Here is a 6,295-nt window from a genome sequence, read left to right as displayed (position 1 = left end):
ACTTTAAAAATTACGCAAACAAGTATATATAAATGCATGAGTACGTACTAGCTAGAGATGATGAATACAAAGATTATATATATAATGTCGGGTTTGGCTTTAGTGGCATCTCAAATCGCTATTAATACCGATAATAGTCGCCATATTAAAAGTGTGTTTTTAGTGGCTCCGCTGAAAATACGTATAATAGTCACCACCACAAGTCTGTTTAGTGTCCCATTTGAATTTGAAAGTACCAAATTTGAAAGTCAGTCTGAGGTTGACACTGAGCGAAAAAGGCAAAGTCATGACAAATCAAGATCAACAGATCTTTATCGTCTTCAAGGGATGGTACTGGTGAGTATTTAAGTGCCAACTCATTCTCTTCGTCCATTTCAATATGTTTGTCTTAGTTTGGTTAGACACAGACTTTTGAAACAGACGAATTGTAGTTCACTCTGTGGATTATGAGTATTAAAACATACAAATAAGATCCATCGTTCACGAGTCTCGTTAAGATGACATAGTTGTCAAGTCTGCTAAATTTCTAACAGGAACTCGTAGACAATGCTTCTACTTGACATTACACATGTAACTTTTGCCTTTACCATTTCAGATAAGATGACTCGAGCAGAATGGAAGCGGTAACTCTGCAAGAATCTCAGATGTAGCAGGAAAGTAGTACCCGAGGATCGATCACTGACTGAACAAAACTTCATTATGTCCATAATCCTACTTTTAATGTTAGAAAGGAACTAAATTATAAGATATAGATGGTGTGCCTTTTGTTGTCTTTAAATTTTTCTTGGGAAATATTGCAAGAGTTTGTACTTGCTAGACTTTAGTTATAGGTTTGTCTTGTTAAGGCTTTAGTCAGGTTGAGTTGATATAAAATGTGTGTTTTTAGGCAAAATCTATCTGTATGTTCAGTTAATGTTTTGCTTTTGAAATGTTTGATTATGCAAAAAACACCAATACAAACGATTTATAGCGTTCTTACTTACCCTTCAACATGACTCGAATGCTCAACCACTTGAGCAAGCCTCGGGATTTAGCAAGTAAGGCATACTTCTCCCACTTTTTGAATGATTTCGTTTTCTTTTAGTGTCGTTGCAATCAATTTTATGTCAATATACTCATCGTTCTGTGCTTGTTGATGATTGTTACATGTTGAAACTTGGTGTGAAGATTAATATGTTGCACAAGTACAAGCAAATAAAGGAGAATGATGCAAAAATTGTTCCTAATTAAGAGTTGCAATTTATGTGGAGACATTTTTAGAGGATCTTCAATCATAAAAATGTCATGTAAACATAGGTTTCATTTCAAATGTATGAAAAATTGGATAGATTAGGAATATTGGTTGCCCTACTTGTACTCCTAATTAGGTTTAAGTCTCTCTCTCTCTCTCTCTCTTTTTTTTTTTTTTGAATTTGAGTTTATTGGTTTGATAAATAAAACATTTTATTGTTACTATTGGATTGTACATATATGTTTTTATGTACAATATGTATATTGGACTTATGGGCGTTGGTTGTGTTGTGTTATTTATGGAAAAAAAGGTAAAAGAAAAAAAAGAAAATACTTTAAAACTATGAGAAAGTGAAAAAAAATATATGAATTCGGCTCTCCATTGTTTATCGGAAAGGTCACATACCTTCAAAAATACAATCCTTTGAAAAAGTCACAATTTTTAAAAAAGTCATAACTCTTTAGAAAAGTCGCAACTCTTCAGAAAAGTCACAACATTTCGAAAAGTGACAACTCTTCGAAAAAGCCACAACCTTTCAAAAAGTCACAACTCTTCTCACAACATTTCAAAAAGTCGCAACTCTTGATCAGAAAAGCCACAACTCTTCATTTTCCATTCACATCTTATAAAACCAACGATCTCAACTTAGAAAAACTTTAAATTTGTTAGCTAAAATATCAAGTTAGAAAACGTACATGCATGTATGTTATAAATTCCTAATATTATTTAGTCAAGTTAATTAATTTATCATGGAGATTTTTGCTTATGAAGAATCCAATTTGTATTACACCTTAGGGTGCCCTGACCCCCCCCCCCCCCCCCTACAAATTTCCATAATTCTTTTGCATTTGAATTAGTAGTAATTCAATTTATTTGTGAAATTGGACATCTTTTGTATGATAATGCTGGTAAACTATACAAACACGAATGTCCACAAATCTCCACATGTTTCACAATAGAATCTCAAAATTTTACTTATCAAACTATACACGATCAATTAAGAAATTATCAACTTTTATTGATCTTCGAATTCAAAGTAATTGTTGATGAGTTGATCGAACTAATTGATGAGTTGAAAGTATAAGATACAAAATTATTTTTGAAAGTATAGGTAGAATTTAGTATTTATGGTATTGAACGTCTTTCTAATAAATAGTTTACCCAGTAGTCATTTCTCTAGTAGATCTAAATTAAAACTAAACCCCAATTAATATAAATATTATATAAATTACTTATATTAATCATTATTATTTCTTAAGAAACATGCGCTAACTTAACGGAGGAGTAATTTGGATCGGAGATGATGAACAAAAATGGGTTTTAAGTCTATCAAGGTGTTCCCTAGAGTTCCCTTGACCGCTTCATTAGGGCTTACTTCATTGTTTGATGCCCTGTTGAAGTGTATGGGGGAACTCTTGGACTCACTTTGAAATTTTACACAAACAAATAGAAGTGTAAGAGTCGAGTGATGAGACTGAGATATATGGAAGAAACAATGGAAATTCTAAAGATGAAATTATATTTTCAGAATTAGAGGCCATTGAAGAAGAATTAAATACACCTCAAGTCACCAGTGATCAGCCCAATGTAGATGCTCTAAGTTTGCCAAATGTATCTATGAATAATGATGATGAAGATCCATTAGAAGAGCTTGTGTTAACACCAATTACCGAGGAGTCTCCTTCTCAGAATGATCAAGCTAATATTGGTCCCAGGTAACAAACGAATCCCTCTCAAATTATCTGTTACCCTCCCCAATTACCACAAAGATCAAAAAGGGGTGTCCCAAAGAAACAATATGAACCTGATGCTAGAGTAAATATTAAATATCATATCAATAATTTTACATCTACTCATAGACTTTCAGAGTCATATGCCCTAAATGTTGATCAATTGTCCAAAGTGTATATTCCTAATAGTGTGTAGAAAGCAGTAACGGATCCAAAGTGGATGAAAGCAATGAATGAAGAGATGGAGGCTCTGGAAAAGAACTCAACTTTGGAACTAGTTTCATTGCCGAAAAGGAAGAGACCTGTTGGATGCAAATGGGTATATACTGTTAAACATAAAGTTGATGGATGCATCGACAGGTATAAAGCAAGGTTGGTGGCAAAAGTTTACACACAAAAGTATGGAGTTTATTATCAAGAAACTTCTGCACCAGTTGCTAAGCTTAATACCGTCAGCATCCTCATATCAGTGGTAGTAAATCGAAATTGGCCTTTGCGACAGTTTGAAGTAAATAATGCTTTCTTGAATGGTGGTCTTGAGGAAGAAGTATATGTGAGAATTCCACCTGGTGTTAAATATAAGTATGTACATGATTGTAAAGTATGTAAAGTTGAAGAGATCGTTTTATGGGCCTAAACAATCACCCAGAGCCTGGTTTAGAAGGTTTACCTCAGGAATGAAGTTAGTTGGTAATACACAAAGTAATTCTGATCACACTTTATTTGTCAAACATGAAGGAGAAAAAATTGCAGCATTAATAATGTATGTAGATGATATAGTCTTTACTGGAAATGATGTTGAAGAAGTGGAGAAACTACAATGGTATTTGGCCACCTTGTTTGAAATGAAAGACCTAGGATACCTACAATTTTTTTTGAGTATTGAAGTATCACGATCGAATCTGGGAGTTTGGTGAAATTAGGTCTTAGGCCTAACCCACACCCCAAAAGTTAGCTCAAAAGGATGAGGATTGTCTAATCCTTATAAGGAGTCCACCCATCTCATTAACCACCGATGTGAGACTTTTGTCATTCTTTAACACCACACCTCACGTCCAGTGCTTGACATCTGGTGCGTGGGCAATTTTGATTTTGGGGGCCCAACATCAGGTGAGACGGGTCCTGCTCTGATACCATGAAATTAGGTCTTAGGTCTAACTCACACCCAAAAGCTAGCTCTAAGAGAGGAGGATTGTCTAAGCCTTATAAGGAGTTCACTCATCTCATTAACCACCGATGTGGGACTTTTGTCATTCTTTAACATGTTAGAATATGAATAGGTTTATACAATCCTACTAGAATAGGAATAGTATATACAATACTTAAAATAGGAATAGGTTTATATAATTCTATTAGAATAGGAATAGGACTACTAAATAATATCCTATTTGGGAAAGGATTGTATTCTATGGTTTATAAATAGCGTCCATGTAATAATGTAGACACAACAACCATTCAATAATATTATTTTGCTATATTTCTCACAAGTTTCTTTGTGCCAATGGAAGTATGTGTTGTATTTTGTAGACTAAACATGGATGTTAACATGCAAACCAGTTGAAACACCAATGGAGATGAATCATTCACTTGAAATTTCTTTTGGCAAAGTTTTGGTAGACGTAGGTCCTTATCAACGACTTGTGGGAAAGTTGATTTATCTAACACAACTAGGTCGGACATCGCATATGATGTGAGTGTGGTAAGACAATTTATGCATGCTCCAACTGAGGAACACATGAGAGCACTTTATAGAATCTTGAGATATCTTAAAGGTTCCCCTAAAAAGGTTTATTGTACTCAAAAAATGAGGTTGCCACCGTTGAAGGTTACACCGATGCTGATTGGGCAGGAGATAAATCAACCATAAAATCCACTTCAGGATATATCATATTTGTGGAAGGAAATATCATCACCTGGAGAAGCAAGAAACAAAAGGTTGTTGCTCGGTCAAGTGTGGAAGCAGAATTTCGAGGTATGGCACATGGCTTATGCGAACTGTTATAGATTAAAGGAGTGCTACAGGATCTTGGAATTGAATGTTCAAGGCCTATAAGTTTATTTTGTGATAACAAAGCTGCTACCAAATAGATCAAAACCCAGAACAATATTATCGCACTAAACACATTGAAATTGACCGTCATTTTATCAAAGAGAAGTTGGACCAAAAGATAATTCAGTTTCCATTAGTCAAGTCAGAAAGTCAACTTGCAGACATTCTTACAAAGGCAGTCTCAGGGAGGATACTTCATGTAGTTATTGACAAGTTGTGTATAAGAGACATCTATGCACCAATTTGAAGGGGATTGTTAGCATGATTGCAGGAGTATAAACATGATTATAGTAAATCATGATTGTAGGAATCCATAATAAGGGGATATTTCTTTTACCTTTTATATATATATATATTTCCTAGAATAGAGAGAAGTCTTAGTAAGCAATTACTTGTATATATATGAAAGTTGTTAATCATGAATAGAAATATACAGAAGAATTCAGTTAGTATTATTCGTATTGTTCTTCAAAGACCTTTTTATGGAGTTTCTAGAGTAGAAGAACATTGGAAAACCTTGGGCAAAAGGCTACTCTTTTTATCTTGAATTCTTGACATGAATGTTCCAGGTGTTCTTGATGGAGAAGAACCTTAGGTGAGTTTTGAGAGAATTTCTAGATACTTGAATATTTAGGTCGATGATTTTGAGAGGAAACTAGTTTTTTTGAATTATACACTCAGTTAAAATGTCCAAAATAACTTAGAATAGGGTTTAAAAGCTTGAAAAAGGACCAAAATAAAACTGGAAATTTGCAAAAAAAAATTGTGGGAAAAAATTTTTACAGCAAGCATTCATAGGAGGCTCTACGATCTGTGGAACATTCCAACGTTCGTAGTCTCAGTCATAGAACATCGACTATCTGACAAGGCTTCCTAAAAAACAAACATAACTTTTTATTTCAACCTCTAAATGAGGCAAACTTGATGGAATTGAAAAGAGAACTCATAGACCTTTAATTAGATAGGTCATCGTCGCCTAATTCATTGTGTAATGAGAGATATGGTCTTTTAAAATTGACCTAAGTAGAATTTTATATCAAAACTTAATTGCTAAAGATGCTTTCAAATCAACATTGTGCTAGAGGATTCTTGTGACCTTAATTCATATCCAAATTCATTCCCACACTGAGGAATTGACCTTAACATCTAAGAATAATTTAAGAAACACCAAATATGACCTTATACGCAAATGGTGTATGATTTGTTTCTTAGCCTAAAATTTTGTGAAGTAGTGTGTTGTTTATCAGATGAGTAGCATCAGTATGGACGACATGGAGTAGCATC

The 6,295-nt window shown here is 34.0% G+C and overlaps 1 long non-coding RNA gene across 1 annotated transcript; it reads left to right on the top strand.

Moving 5' to 3' along the window:
• Positions 1–292: 292 nt before the first annotated feature.
• LOC104645987 (uncharacterized) lies at positions 293–990 on the top strand. Its single transcript, XR_740222.3, has 2 exons — positions 293–336; positions 596–990. It is a non-coding gene; the product is annotated as an uncharacterized lncRNA (long non-coding RNA).
• Positions 991–6,295: the final 5,305 nt, after the last annotated feature.

Source organism: Solanum lycopersicum, chromosome 2 (assembly GCF_036512215.1).
Source record: "Solanum lycopersicum chromosome 2, SLM_r2.1".
Lineage (NCBI taxonomy): Eukaryota > Viridiplantae > Streptophyta > Magnoliopsida > Solanales > Solanaceae > Solanum > Solanum lycopersicum.
This window is presented reverse-complemented; position numbering and strand designations above follow the sequence as displayed.